This window comes from Pseudophryne corroboree, chromosome 1, assembly GCF_028390025.1.
Source record: "Pseudophryne corroboree isolate aPseCor3 chromosome 1, aPseCor3.hap2, whole genome shotgun sequence".
Taxonomy (NCBI): domain Eukaryota; kingdom Metazoa; phylum Chordata; class Amphibia; order Anura; family Myobatrachidae; genus Pseudophryne; species Pseudophryne corroboree.
Genome location: NC_086444.1, coordinates 209470901 through 209486932, shown reverse-complemented (window position 1 = coordinate 209486932; position 16032 = coordinate 209470901). Strand labels below are relative to the sequence as shown.

Here is a 16032-nt window from a genome sequence, read left to right as displayed (position 1 = left end):
GCGGACTAGGAAGTCCGCTACAGATAGAGTCAAGAAGCACAACACCAGGAGGGTTGGTGCAATACCCATATAGGCCATTAAGCTCTGGCTGAAGGAATTCGCAGCCACAATTTTCGATTCCACTGGTCGTTCCGCACATAAGATTAGTTGCTTATGTGCAGAACGATTGTACCGCATGTAATTGTGTGCATTAGTTAGTAACTTGACCCAGTACCATTTGCGTACGCTAGAGGGGTCATAAACGCTATTTGTACATTCTAACGTGATTTGTGTAATTTTTTTTATTTTAAGGGAGGTTCGCTGGTCACTCAGGAATTCTCCAGCAACTGATGTTTACTGGGAAGGGTTAAGTGCTCTTCGGATCACACCCACATGTTCCAGTAAATAGAGGTTCAGGTCGCAGGGGCCCTAGGTTGAGTACGCCAGCGCTAAGGCAGTGTGTGGGCGTATTGGTCGACGTGGGCGGAGTGAGTGGAGGTACTCGGTAAACTTTCACCGTCAGTCTACCCCGGACATCTTGGTTTTTGTAAGGGTTCGCTGAAGACCCTGATTTGAAGGTCAGAGGTAGCGAAAGCAACACCTGCAAAGATGGGGGCCAGTTGTTCAGGTAGGGGGCGATCAACCCTGGTCCAAGTTGATTCAGTAAACCGACCAATCGGGTCGGCAAGGTATATCATGTGTGAGAAATACGGTTCACACACAGAGGTTTTGTGCGATGAATGGGAAAGAATGACTGTGTATGACGGGGAAAAGTTCCCACGGGTAGGCAGTTTTAGCCCTGAGGTGTTACAAAATTTAAGGAGAAGGATATGTCTCATTAAATTTGCAAAGAGACGGATCAAACATTATGATTATTTACAATTATGGCAACAGGAAGGTGAAATACAGAGAGGATTGGCTCAAGCGGCTGGATCTAACCCTATCAGAAAACTGATAGCCACCGCTCCACCACCACCATACATAACGGGAGAGAAAGTGGTTACAGAGAATGGCACACTGGTGTATGATAAACATGCACTTAGTAACTGTATAGATGTTAAGAATAATGTAACTAAGATTGTTGATGCTAATACTAACTCGTGCAAGCTGTACCCTGTTTTAAACTTTCCCCAGGATTGTGACCAAGAGGATGAACCCACAACAATATCGGCACTCTCTCTAGCAGCCACCATAGCAGAAACAACAGTGGGCACGTCCCAACCAGTAAGAGCAGTATCAAAGGCCCCTAGTAGAGGGACAGGTGAGGTCGTATCAACTGGTAAGTACGGCACTGTACACTATGCTGAAACCATTACACCACATGTTGTAGAATCTACTCAGAATGATGTTATTGAACTTAATCCCGTTAGGGTAATTGCAGTACCAAATGGGAAAACTGACACTTCAGGAGTCACTCCTGTCAGAAACATCGCCATGCACTGCCCCTTTTCCCGAACGGAATTAAGATCAATGGTGTCTGAATTCCCTGATCCTAGGAAAGATCTAGTTGCAAGCCAGAAGTACATTAGAGAGCTAGGACATACTGTGGAGCCCAATAACAAAGATTGGCGGACATTGCTGAGGGCATGTTTACCCTCCAATGTCGACTCAGAGAGTTTTATAACTGACTGTAGACTAGATGAAGAAGTACCCCTTACTGAGGAGTACAATCAAGATAATGTGAAAAGAATTAACGTGCAGCTGGGAGTATATTTCCCAGCTGTTGCTAAATGGAACAAAATTTTCTCCATCAAGCAAAAGGAGGGAGAAACAGCTGCTGATTATTTTCATCGGGCACTACAGGAAATGGCTAAGTATACAGGGATAGAAGACATTAAGACAAATGTGAATCATAGAGAAGTAGCAGTATCTGTGTTAATGGATGGTTTAAAGGAAGTATTGAGGACGAGGGTACAGACCACCCAACCATGTTGGCGAGGTTTGTCGGTGGCTACTTTGAGAGAGGCCGCTATTGATCATGATCGGAACATCACCAGACACAGGGAGTCGCAGAGTGATAAGCTGATGGCTGTAAGTATACAGGCCCTTACCACAAGGCCAACTCAGCATAAGTCTCAGACCCCTGTGGGTAAGTCAAATGTGGTAACTTGTTATTACTGTCATAAAGAGGGACATTTTGCATGAGACTGTAGATTTAAAAGTGCACAAAACTCATATCAACCCCCTAGACAACGACATGACACACGAAATTGGGATCAAGGACCGCAGAGACGGAGTTATGAGCCACACGCAGGGGAAACAAAAAGGTATCCCCCAAGAAGAGACTGGCAAGTCTCTGATAGTTCCCATTTACCCCCTTCACAGGTAATAGCTGCCAGCGCAATGCAGGGAGGTCACCACATACAATAGGGGTGGGGCCACACCTGTAATCTGCAGCCAGTGAAATTAATTGCGAGCCTTGGAAGTGAACCCGAGGTCACAATTGATGTAGCTGGTAAATCTCTAAATTCCTTGTAGATACGGGGGCGGCCAAGTCAGTGATAAATTCGACCGTGGGCATGAGAACCACTGGTAAAACAATTCCAGCCATGGGAGTAACAGGAGTAGTACAACACTACCCTTTAAGCAAACCTGCAGAGATTACGATAGGGCCTTTGCATACCAAGCATTCTTTTCTGCTGGCTGCATCGGCTCCGACTAATCTCCTAGGGAGAGATTTACTGTGCAAAATGGGATGTGTCATATATTGTACTCCTGAAGGTGTGTTCTTGGACATACCCGAAAACCACGCTCAGGAAGTGCAGGATATGCTAGACTCCCCAACAAGATTAATGTCACACACTGTTGTTGTAAATAGGTGTCCGTCCGAGGTAGAGGAAATGATTTCCCAGATACCGGAATCACTTTGGACCAAGGATGGACAAGACACTGGATTAATGGCAAACGTAGCCCCAGTAGTTGTACAAGTAAAAGATGGTAGCATAGCTCCAAAAATCCCACAATACCCTCTGAAGCCAGAGGTGGAGTTAGGAGTTTTCCCTGTAATAGAGCGCTTGCTACAACAGGGCATTCTGGTAAGAACGTCCAGCACTGCCAATAGTCCCATCTTCCCTGTTAAAAAGAGTGGGGGGAGGGGTTACAGATTAGTGCAGGATCTAAGAGGGATCAACAAAATAGTTGAGAGTCAATTCCCTGTAGTGCCAAATCCAGCTGTCATCCTTATGCAAATCCCTCCCACTGCCAAATTTTTAACTGTGATTGACCTATGCTCCGCCTTCTTCTCGGTACCTCTGCACCCTGACAGTCAATACTTATTCGCATTTACATACAGAGGAGTTCAGTACACCTGGACTCGATTACCACAAGGTTTCATTGACAGTCCAAGTATTTTCTCACAAGCCTTGCATGATTGTTTACAGTCTTTTCAACCTGAGAGTGGATCAATATTAATACAGTACGTGGATGACCTACTGCTGTGTTCAGATTCACTGGAATCATCTCTGAGAGATACGAAACAACTCCTGTTTCATCTTTCAAACACCGGACACAAAGTTTCCAAAGACAAGTTACAATTATGCCAGACCAGGGTAAAATACTTGGGACACTGTCTGACACAAGGACTGAGACACCTCACCGCTGATAGAATTCAAGCAATTCATGACATGACCCTGCCACAAACCCAGCAACAGATTAGAACGTTTTTAGGAATGTGTGGGTATTGCCGTTACTGGATCCCAGGTTTTTCCATACTGGCCTTGCCTTTACAGGAGATGGTCTCCTCAAACAAACCTGATCGGATTTCGCACACAGACGAGTCTGAGATAGCATTTGAGAGACTTAAACAGTGCCTAACGCAGGCACCAGCATTAGGCATGCCAGATTATGGAAAACCCTTTGAGCTGTACGGAACAGAGAGTGCTGGGTGCGCGGCAGGTGTCTTAACCCAGAAGCATGGTGATGCCAGCAGGCCGGTAGCCTACTATAGCGCTCAGCTAGACACGGTAGCGCGATCCCTCCCCACATGCTTGCGAAGTGTTGCAGCAATAGCATTGCTAGTAAGTAAAAGCGAAGATGTAGTGCTAGGACACAACCTCACAATTCATACACCACATGCAGTGTCAGCTTTACTGAATTCGGCCCAAACCAGACACGTCTCATCAGCACGGTTTACAAGATGGGAATTGGCGTTGATGGCCCCCGTAAACATCACCATAAGGAGATGCAGCGCACTAAATCCTGCAACATATCTCCCGGGTGTGCCTGGACAGGCACAAAGGGTGGAGGATGAGAGTGATGGTGAAGGAGGATTTAGTAAGGAAAATGACACACATGATTGTATGGAATATTTGGCCCAAAGTTTCACGGCAAGGCCTGACATCAGTGACAACCCACTGGAAGAAGTAGATTTTACTTTCTACACTGACGGCAGGTGTCACAGACAGACGGACTCGGGAGACTTGTGTACTGGATACGCAGTCGTAGATGACCAAGGTACCATAGAAGCGGAACCCCTAGGCCCACCACACTCAGCACAAGTTGCTGAACTGGTTGCCCTAACCAGAGCATGCAAACTGGCTAAAGGCAAGTCAGCCAATATCTACACAGATTCTAGGTACGCCTTCGGAGTAGTCCATGATTTCGGGCCCTATGGCGCCTCAGAAATTTCATGACGGCAGCTGGCACACCCGTAGCACATGCAGCCCACATCAAAAAACTTCTAACAGCGATACAGGAACCCGACAGAGTGGCTGTTATCAAGTGTAAAGCTCACACGTATAGCCAAGACCCGGTATCACTTGGTAACAGCCGAGCAGACGAAGCTGCTAAATCAGCAGCCAGTAACCCCATACAGACAGACAGCACACAACTGATGGTATTTAATACTGTAAACACACAGAAATTATATGAAATGCAAGATTTGTGTTCACCACAAGAAAAGGGAGTGTGGAGGTCAAAAGGATATGGCCAGGAGTCCTCAGGACTCTGGACAGATGGACAGGGTAAGCCAGTGGCACCCAGAGCATACCTTCCAAGTCTAGCGGAAGCGGCACATGGACTGACTCATCTAAGCAAAGAAGGAATGTGTAAGTTGGTAAGAGCTTATTGGTGCGCCCCAGGATTTTCTTCCCATGCGGGTAAAAGAGCAATGACATGTCTCACCTGCTTGAGGAAGAATATCGGAAAGGCAATACCAACAGAGCCATCCCATATCCCTCCTACAGATGGTCCTTTCCAGGTAATACAAATTGATTTCATACAATTGCCACCTTGTAGAAATTTAAAATATGTATTGGTTTGTATTGACGTGTTCTCAAATTGGGTTGAAGCATTTCCCGCGGCCACAAATACCGCTGTGTTTACTGCAAAGAAAATTGTGCAGGAATTTGTGTGTAGGTACGGTATCCCTAGAATCATTGAGAGTGATAGGAGTACCCATTTTACAGGTGAAGTTTTTCAAGCAATGTGTAAGTTGATGGGAATTAATAGTAAGCTGCACACTCCGTACCGCCCCCAGGCGAGTGCGAAAGTGGAAAGAGTAAACAGCACTATTAAAAACAAATTAAGCAAGGTAATGGCTGAAACAGGATTGTTGTGGCCTGAAGCTTTGCCAATCGTATTATACAGCATCAGAACCACTCCCAGGTCCCCTCTTAATCTGTCTCCTTTTGAAATTCTGTTTGGTCGACAACCCCATGTTATGATTAACCCCCAGGATGATTTGAAATGTAACAATGAAGTCACTGTAAAGTATTTGGTTAAAATGAGTAAGCAATTGAGGAATCAGAATGATAATCTAAAGTTGGTGATTCCTGATTTGCCAGACAGTAATTGTCATGACATTGAACCTGGGGATTATGTAATGATACAGAATTTTCTACGCTCAGGTTGCCTTATTGACAGATGGGAAGGACCATATCAAGTCTTATTGATCAGCACGACAGCATTGAAGGTTGCCGAGAGAGAGACTTGGGTCCATTCGTCTCATTGTAAAAAGGTTGCTGACCCAGAGAGGTCCCGTGATAAAGAACAGACGGTAGAGGTTGTATCACTAGAGTGTCTGTTCCGGGAAGGTTGAGACGACACCTGAGCGCTGAGAATAATAAGACCGGAGGCGTTTGTCGAGCCAGATTTCTTTTTCCCTTTTGTTATTTTCTCCAGTTACCATCTCCCTCCTATTCTCCTTCCCCCTTCTTATTTTTCTCCTTTTCCTCCTATAAGATGGACTTGCCCCAAGAGACTGTGATCCGGATTTTCCTGTTGACCATGATGTTGACCAGAGCAGTCTGTTTCGGTGAGAGTACCATGGAGGTCGAGAAAGGATCTGGAATGGGTACTGATGACCAGGATGGAGGCGTAGTTTTCCAAGAGCAACATAATCACAGAGTAAAGGCGAGTATCAGAAAACGATCTGGTAGCATTGACAATAGAAGGAATTGTGAAGGATTGTTAGCTGAAGAGAACTGCATCTGTAGGCATTGTGACAATATAGTTGAGGATGGGTGCATCAAGAAATGTCAGTCCAGTTTTAATGTCCACATGGACCGGCATCCATTGAGTGATTATCACTCCTTAGTGGGTAAAGTGTTAAATCAGACAGACTGTTGGGTATGCTCTCAAGTACCTCAAGGTCATAGCAAATCAGGACTAGTACCATTCCCTTTAACTGTAGGAGAGGTACTTGAGTTAAGTGGTGGGAGGCCGGTGGACAAGAGGTTTAATATCTCTAGTCCTCCTAGTTTGAAGCTCCACCAGTATCACGTGGATAAGTCGTTAGTATGCTTTAACATTTCCAATCCCCGAAAGCCGGGAAATTGGGAAGTGTCATGGAGTAATCAAACCATGACATTTTCATATAGAGCCGATAGAATGCCCATAGACACAGAGCTTATACGCCAGATCGCCAACAGTGGAAAATATTTCCGGCATAGGTATACTCTAGGAAGTAGGACCATGCGAGTTGGAGAAGTATCACCAGGATACTGTGCACATATCGTACAACCTGATACGTGTACTAGACAGATGGGAGAGTTAGGGTTAGGAGATTTCACATGGAAAATTTGTAACATGGTAATGTCATACTCCGTCCCATATGTTCTCCCCGATGATGCATATTTCATATGCGGGAGAAAGGCGTATAAGTGGCTTGCCCCAAACTCAGAGGGATTGTGTTACATTGGAAAAGTACTGCCTGAAGTAATGACTGTATCCCATTTAAAAATGAAAGACATTCACCGCGGTGCCCAAGCTCCTTATACTCACACTCATTACGAGCACGTCGTTAAAAGGCACCTGATAGAGAGGACAGAGCATCCGGCCTCTGATCTGATCCATGAATCCACCGGGATTCAATTCTTACTCGCGTTAGATATCACTCGTACTGCCAGAGGAGTGATAAATTATAAATATATATCTTCGCTAGCGAACTTGTTAGACAATATCACCGAAATGTATGACGACACGTTCAGGTACACTGGGGAAGAGTTACAAGCCTACAAAACAGAGCTGGTTCAGCATAGGATGATTCTCAATTATCTCACAGCAGTGACAGGCGGGTATTGTGTTACCCTAGCAACTCAGTATGGAGTAAAGTGCTGCACGTATATTACAAACAGCACCGAGGACCCGGCCGAGGTCATAGACCAAAAGATGGATGACATTTTACAATTAAAGTGGGAGTTTCGAAGGAAACATAATCTCACTCTCGCTGCTGTGGGTAATGAGCTGACCAGTTGGGTGTCATGGTTGAACCCACGAAATTGGTTCTCTGGTTTAGGAGAATGGACCCAAGGTATTATAATGGACGTAGGGAAATTTCTCTTGTGTATTCTGGGAGTCGTCATATTGGTTGGCCTGATATTTAGATGCGTTCGGACTTTAACGAAGTGTAAAGGTAGTACCAGAGTGATGAGTCTGAGGAGCGAGGACACTGTAATAACAACAATTAATTTGATTTATGACCCAACGATAGAGACAATGTTGTGATGAAAATGTGATTCCACGGTCCGTTTCTTTCACCCGTTTCTCCTTTGTTTTCCTCCAAGGTACAAAGACATCCGCTTGGAAGAAGAATTTGACAACCTCTTTTATACAGACCATTGATGAACTATGCTACAAGCCCCCAATATCCCTAGTGACTTTAACTTTTACGATAGCCCAATACTTTAGAGACTGTAACTTTATGGACAATGGAAAAGCACCGAGAGACATCAGACAACATGTACATCAAGACAAGACATCAGACAAGACCTCAATCGGCGACTGTTTATTTAAACTCACATAGTTTACGACTGCATTTATAATGATTGTTTCTTATCTTCATCTCTACAACCTCCAGGTAATGACACACATAGTCGACAGGGAATATAGACACATATATCAGCATTCACATGTTCCCCCCTTTCATGTATCATCAACTAAATGTGCTCCCCATTTGTTGCAACCAAAAGCCAAAAAGAGCTCGGTAGAGTTTGACAGCCCATCCACAGACCCTTGATACGGGATAAGAAGGATTCAAATGTATACTTCGCAATACCTCGAAGCTTGATTTAAAACACGTACGGCACGATGATACATGACCCCTCAAACACGGATTTCATACACACATGCTTTTACTATCTCACTAGGTCATGCTTTTTCCTACCTTCTCCTCTCCTCCCCTTACCCAATCATAAAAAGGTGTTTACATGATGACATATATTTTTCTGTTTTGTTTAGGAAGTGGCAGTTATTGGTGACTGCCAAAGGGTGGACTGTCAAAGTTGAAAAATATCGTTATTCTCATGCCTTGTACTAACCCCATGCGCTTGCCCGCTGCTCGTGCACCCACTCCCCCGTGCGTACGCATCCCCTCAGGTTGCATAAGGGACGCTCCGACGTCTCCTGCGCATGGAGATGTGTATTTACGGCGGAGTTTGCAAGCGTCTAGCGAGCGACTCGATCGCAACATATTTAATCCAAATAGTGCATTTTGTAGGTTATGGTCTCCTTAATAATATCAGTAAGTTTGTTTAGTGTAACTGGTTTATGGACAGAGAAATCCCTCTTTGCATGATACGAAGGGTCAGACAGGTTTTGAGCAGTGGTGTTTAGTATGCAACGGTAGAGTATATTATTAGAAACATTCCGGTATTGGTGTGAGAGAAATTAATCGCTCCTGCGAATAGTTATGTCTATAAGAAGTTTATGGACATTTACTATATTTGCAGTTCATTATCCATGCGGCAGGAATCCTGAGATTCCCTCCCACCTGAGCAGTATGAAATAGTCACAGCCCACCTGTTTGAATCAACCTATGACCTTTTGTTATAATGTAGGGACAGATTCCTGTGTCCAATGAACAATGAGATTGTAGGCCCCTTTGTAGTGTACTGTATGCAGTGTATATAAAGCAGCCAGATTGGGCCAGCTCAGTCTACTCTCCACAAAAGGTTTTCATCACTGACTAGCTTGAGAGCTGGTACCAGGACTGCACAGCGATCATTCCCCAGTGTGTAAGTGTTTCTCTGTAACCAACTTGATCTCTGTTTGTATTTGCCATACTCTCTCTCTCTCTCTCTCTGTTATTGTTACGCTGTTGTATATTGTATATGTGTAGTTATTATGTTTATATATTGATGTTAGTCTGTAGTGTATAAACTGTTAACTGTATTTTCCCCTTTTACATACTAAAATCTCGTTAGTAAAGGTTTTGGAACCTTAGCAAGGTATTGTGTGTTTATTACATTGCTGAGAGTATTCGGAGCGTCTCAATCGCTCAAGCAGCTTTTATATTAACAAGGTTAAGAAGCGTTATATCATTACAGTATAAGTAAATCCCTTCATTGTGTTGCATACAAGGTTTACTGTGTGTCATCCTGTGAGCGTCTGCGCCGCTTGTGTTCCTCTTGTGGGCACGGAGTCCGCTACGCTAGTAGCGTAGCATTACGGTACTCGGACCGCCTATAGCGTGCTCGATACCCAGCGTAAGCCGTGAGCGAACGTGTCGCTCGTGCATCTCGACCACGGCCTAGCGTCTGCTACGCTAAGTGCGTACCCTTACGGTACCCCGTACGCCCATTGCGTACTGAGTCTCTTACCAATATATAGTGAATGTTATAAGATAAATATTTAGCTTTATCACCACATTAGTAGAAGGCAAGGATAGTGCAACACACAATGGTAGATATTGGGGAAGTTCAGATGTACTAAAACTCTACTTATCGTGGAGATACTGTAAAGCCGCTCCTGTTTCCGTGGACACACAGAGACTGGACACACCCTGGGGTATATTTACTAATATTCGTGTTTTAGCCGTTTTTAAGGGTGTTTGCACTCGAATGGTATCGGGTGCATTTTACTGCAACTTTTTGAATCCTGATACGGTCATTTACTAAGCTGCCGAGTTTGCAACATTCGTCTTTTCCGATGTCGATGTGATTCGTAATGTCAGGCAGTGATGAGATCCGTGCAGGGCTTCATTGTGCACCTTTAAAAAAAAATGCAAGTGTTCAAAATAAAGAAAAAAATTGCGTGGGGTACCCCCTCCTAAGCACAACCAGCCTCGGGCTCTTTGAGCCGGTCCTGGTTGCAAAAATATGGGGGAGAAATTGACAGGGGTTCCCCCATATTTTAACAACCAGCACTGGGCTCTGCGCCTGGTCCTGGTGCCAAAAATACAGGGGACAAAAAGCGTAGGGGTCCCCCGTATTTTTAAGACCAGCACCAGGCTCCACTAGTCAGAGAGATAATGCCACAGCCGGGGGACACTTTTATATAGGTCCCTGAGGCCCTGGCATTAAATCACTAACTAGTCACCCCTGGCCGGGGTACCCTGGAGGTGTGGGGACCCCTTAAATCAAGGGGTCCCCCCCTCCAGCCACCCAAGGGCCAGGGGTGAAGCCCGAGGCTGTCCCCCCCATCCAAGGGCTGCGGATGGGGGGCTGGTAGCCATGTGTAAAAATAAGAATATTGTTTTTTTGTAGCAGTACTACAAGTCCCAGCAAGCCTCCCCTGCAAGCTGGTACTTGGAGAACTACAAGTACCAGCATGCGGTGGAAAAATGGGCCCGCTGGTACCTGTCGTACTACTACAAAAAAAATACCCAAATAAAAACAGAACTCACACACCTTGAAAGTAAAACTTTATTACATACATGCACACCTACATTCACACATACTTACCCATGTTCACACGAGGGTCGGTCCACTTCTCCAAGTAGAATCCATGGGGTACCTGAAAATAAAATTATACTCACAAAAATCCAGTGTAGATCGGTCCTCTTCTGAGCTTGTAATCCACGTACTTGGCAAAAAAACAAACCTTGGATGGGGGGGGACAGCCTCGGGCTTCAGCCCTGGCCCTTGGGTGGCTGGAGGGGGGGACCCCTTGATTTAAGGGGTCCCCACACCTCCAGGGTACCCCGCCCAGGGGTGACTAGTTAGTGATTTAATGCCAGGGCCGCAGGGACCTATATAAAAGTGTCCCCCGGCTGTGGCATTATCTCTCTGACTAGTGGAGCCCGGTGCTGGTGTTAAAAATACGGGGGACCCCTACGCTTTTTGTCCCCTGTATTTTTGGCACCAGGACCAGGCGCAGAGTCCGGTGCTGGTTGTTAAAATATGGGGGAACCCCTGTCAATTTTCCCCCCATATTTTTGCAACCAGGACCGGCTCAAAGAGCCCGAGGCTGGTTGTGCTTAGGAGGGGGGTCCCCACGCAATTTTTTTTTCAAGTTTTTACACTAAACAACCCTTTCCCATAGATAACCATGCACAGATCTCACTGATCCGTGCATGATTATCCAAACTCGCCAGGAAAAAGCAGGTCTATTTTTTTGCTGCTTTTTTTAACAATTCGCAAAAAAACACCCAAATACGAATTAATAGTGAATACCCGTGTTGTATGAAATAACAGCCGCATTTGACCGATGGTCTATTCATTCGTATTTCTGAAAACCCTAACGAATAGCCCAAACACTGCCGAGATTTGTGCTTAGTGAATTCCCGTGTTGGGACTTAGAAAAAAAAACACAAATCTGTCAAACTCGGATTATTAGTAAATATAGGCCCCTGTCTCCGGAGTCCCGACTCCCGTCCTATGCAGCTGAGCAGAGATTTTTATTGATAACCAAACCGAGTTGACAGAGCTCACTTCTGTTTTTACAGTGAGGAGAAGCAGTTTTCGGCAGCTACAGGTGATGAAGGCAGCGCTGGAGAAGACACTCAATGGTAAGTGACCTCTCCTCTTAGTAATAAATGGCTCACTTAGAAAATCTAGCACTCAGCGCAGGCAACCAACATGCAGAGAAATCAGTTTAGGACGTATTGAAAAGTGATAAATACAGGGATTTTCTCTACATTTCTCGTTTTGCACCCTTATCTCAGCTTAATACATGGACCCTTTAGTCACAAAAACAGTATGCATTTTAGGGATTTATATACAGTACACAGGTGGTCATTCCGAGTTGATCACAGCCAGCAACTTTTTGCTGCTGCTGCGATCAACTAGTCCGCGCCTATGGGGGAGTGTATTTTAGCTTTGCATGGCTGTGATCACTTGTGCAGCCCTGCTAAGCTAAAAATTTTTCATGCAGAACAAGACTAGCCCTGGACATACTTACCCTGTGCGACGATCTCAGCGATGCTGGGGCCGGCTTTGACGTCAGACATCCGCCCTCCGTTCTTCTGGACACGCCTGCGTTTTCTTCTCCACTCCCCGAAAACGGCAACCAACGGTCCGGTGACGCCCAGGTACGCCTTCTTTCTGTCAATCTTCTTGCAGTCGTCTCTGCGACTGCTTTCTTCGTTGGCTACGATGTAACCCGGCGACCCCTGTTGCCGGGTAACGACGCGAGTGCGCAGTGCAGCCGCCGCGCATGTGCATTCCAGACCCGTTCGTCCGCTGTGTGCGAACGGGGCGGAATGACCCCCATAGAGCATCCAAGAGATCAATATAGAATGTAGAGAACATTTCAGGGACCAATATACAGTAAAGGGAGCTTTCCAGAGACAAACAATGTAGAGACATTATACACCAGCCCCATCTCCTGTACACATAACACTATACACCTGCCCCATACTCTGTACACATAACACTGTACACCTGCCCCATACTCTGTACACATAACACTGTACAGCTGCCCCATACTCTGTACACATAACACTATACACCAGCCAATCCTCTGTACATATAACACTATACACCAGCCCTATCCCTTCCACACATATCACAAATCACCTGCCCTATCCTCTGTACACTGTACACAAAACACTATACACCAGCCCCATACCCTGCACCCATAACACTATACACAAAACACTATACACCAGCCCGTCCCTTGTACACATAATACTATACGGGTTGGGGCTGGGAGACAGGCACTCGGGATCCCGGCGGTCAGCATACCGACCCCAGCAGGTTCTATTCCCACTCTATGGGTGTCATATACGAGTGGTAATAGTCCCTGTGGGTCAGTATTCTGTTTGACAGCATTTTTATTGCTATGGATCCCGGCATCGGCATGGTGACCGCCGGGATCCCGTGCGGCGGACACATGCACCCATAAGAATACACCTGCCCCATCCCGTGCACTCATAACAATATACACCTGCCCCATCCCCTGCACTCATAACAATATACACCTGCCCCATCCCCTGCACCCATAACAATATACACCAACTCCATCCCCTGCACCCATAACAATATACACCTGCCCCATCCCCTGCACTCATAACAATATACACCAATTCCATCCCCTGCACCCATAACAATATACACCTGCCCCATCCCATGCACCCATAACAATATGCAGCTGCTCCATCCCCTGCACTCATAACAATATACACCAACTCCATCCCCTGCACCCATAACAATATACACCTGCCCCATCCCCTGCACTCATAACAATATACACCAATTCCATCCCCTGCACCCATAACAATATACACCTGCTCATCCCCTGCACTCATAACAATATACACCTGCCCCATCCCCTGCACTCATAACAATATACACCAATTCCATCCCCTGCACCCATAACAATATACACCTGCCCCATCCCCTGCGCCCATAACAATATACACCTGCCCCATCCCCTGCATATTGCCCATAACAATATGCAGCTGCTCCATCCCCTGCACCCATAACAATATACACCTGCTCCATCCCCTGCACCCATAACAATATACACCTGCTCCATCCCCTGCACCCATAACAATATACACCAACTCCATCCCCTGCACCCATAACAATATACACCTGCCCCATCCCCTGCACCCATAACAATATGCAGCTGCTCCATCCCCTGCACCCATAATAATATGCACCTGCCCCATCCCCTGCACCCATAACAATATGCACCTGCCCCATCCCCTGTACCCATAACAGTATACACTTGCCCCATGCCCTGCACTCATAACAATATACACCAGCTCCACCCCCCGCACCCATAACAATATACACCTGCCCCATCCCCTGCACCCATAATAATATGCACCTGCTCCATCCCCTGCACCCATAACAATATACACCTGCCCCATCCCCTGCACCCATAATAATATGCACCTGCTCCATCCCCTGCACCCATAACAATATACACCTGCCCCATCCCCTGCACCCATAATAATATGCACCTGCTCCATCCCCTGCACCCATAACAATATACACCTGCTCCATCCCCTGCACCCATAACAATATACACCTGCCCCATCCCCTGCACCCATAACAATATACACCTGCCCCATCCCCTGCACCCATAACAATATACACCTGCCCCATCCCCTGCACCCATAACAATATACACCTGCCCCATCCCCTGCACCCATAACAATATACACCTGCCCCATCCCCTGCACCCATAACAATATACACCTGCCCCATCCCCTGCACCCATAACAATATACACCTGCCCCATCCCCTGTACCCATAACAATATACATCTGCCCCATCCCCTGCACCTATATCAATATACACCTGCCCCATCCCCTGCACCCATAACAATATACACCTGCTCCATCCCCTGCACCCATAACAATATACACCTGCTCCATCCCCTGCACCCATAACAATATACACCTGCTCCATCCCCTGCACCCATAACAATATACACCTGCCCCATCCCCTGCACCCATAACAATATAAACCTGCCCCATCCCATGTACCCATAACAATATACATCTGCCCCATCCCCTGCACCTATATCAATATACACCTGCCCCATCCCCTGCACCCATAACAATATACACCTGCCCCATCCCCTGCACCCATAACAATATACACCTGCCCCATCCCCTGTACCCATAACAATATACACCTGCTCCATCGCCTGCACCCATAACAATATACACCTGCCCCATCCCCTGCACCCATAACAATATACACCTGCCCCGTCCCCTGCACCCATATCAGTATACACCTGCTCCATCCCCTGCACCCATAACAATATACACCTGCTCCATCCCCTGCACCCATAACAATATACACCTGCTCCATCCCCTGCACCCATAACAATATACACCTGCTCCATCCCCTGCACCCATAACAATATACACCTGCTCCATCCCCTGCACCCATAACAATATGTACCTGCTCCATCCCCTGCACCCATAACAATATACACCTGCCCCATCCCCTGCACCCATAACAATATACACCTGCCCCATCCCCTGTACCCATATCAATATACACCTGCCCCATCCCCTGCACCCATAACAATATACACCTGCTCCATCCCCTGCACCCATAACAATATACACCTGCTCCATCCCCTGCACCCATAACAATATACACCTGCTCCATCGCCTGCACCCATAACAATATACACCTGCCCCATCCCCTGCACCCATATCAGTATACACCTGCTCCATCCCCTGCACCCATAACAATATACAACTGCTCCATCCCCTGCACCCATAACAATATACACCTGCTCCATCCCCTGCACCCATAACAATATACACCTGCTCCATCCCCTGCACCCATAACAATATACACCTGCTCCATCCCCTGCACCCATAACAATATGTACCTGCCCCATCCCCTGCACCCATAACAATATGCACCTGCCCCATCCCCTGCACCCATAACAGTATACACTTGCCCCATGCCCTGCACTCAT

General features: G+C 46.4%; 1 protein-coding gene across 1 annotated transcript in view; it reads left to right on the top strand.

Moving 5' to 3' along the window:
- Positions 1-16032, top strand: part of ERAP1 (endoplasmic reticulum aminopeptidase 1) — a 351733-nt gene that overhangs the window by 33613 nt on the left and 302088 nt on the right. The window contains exon 2 of the mRNA XM_063964056.1: positions 12083-12145. The gene's annotated coding sequence lies outside the window, so the exon portion shown is untranslated. The remainder of the gene's footprint in view (positions 1-12082; positions 12146-16032) is intronic.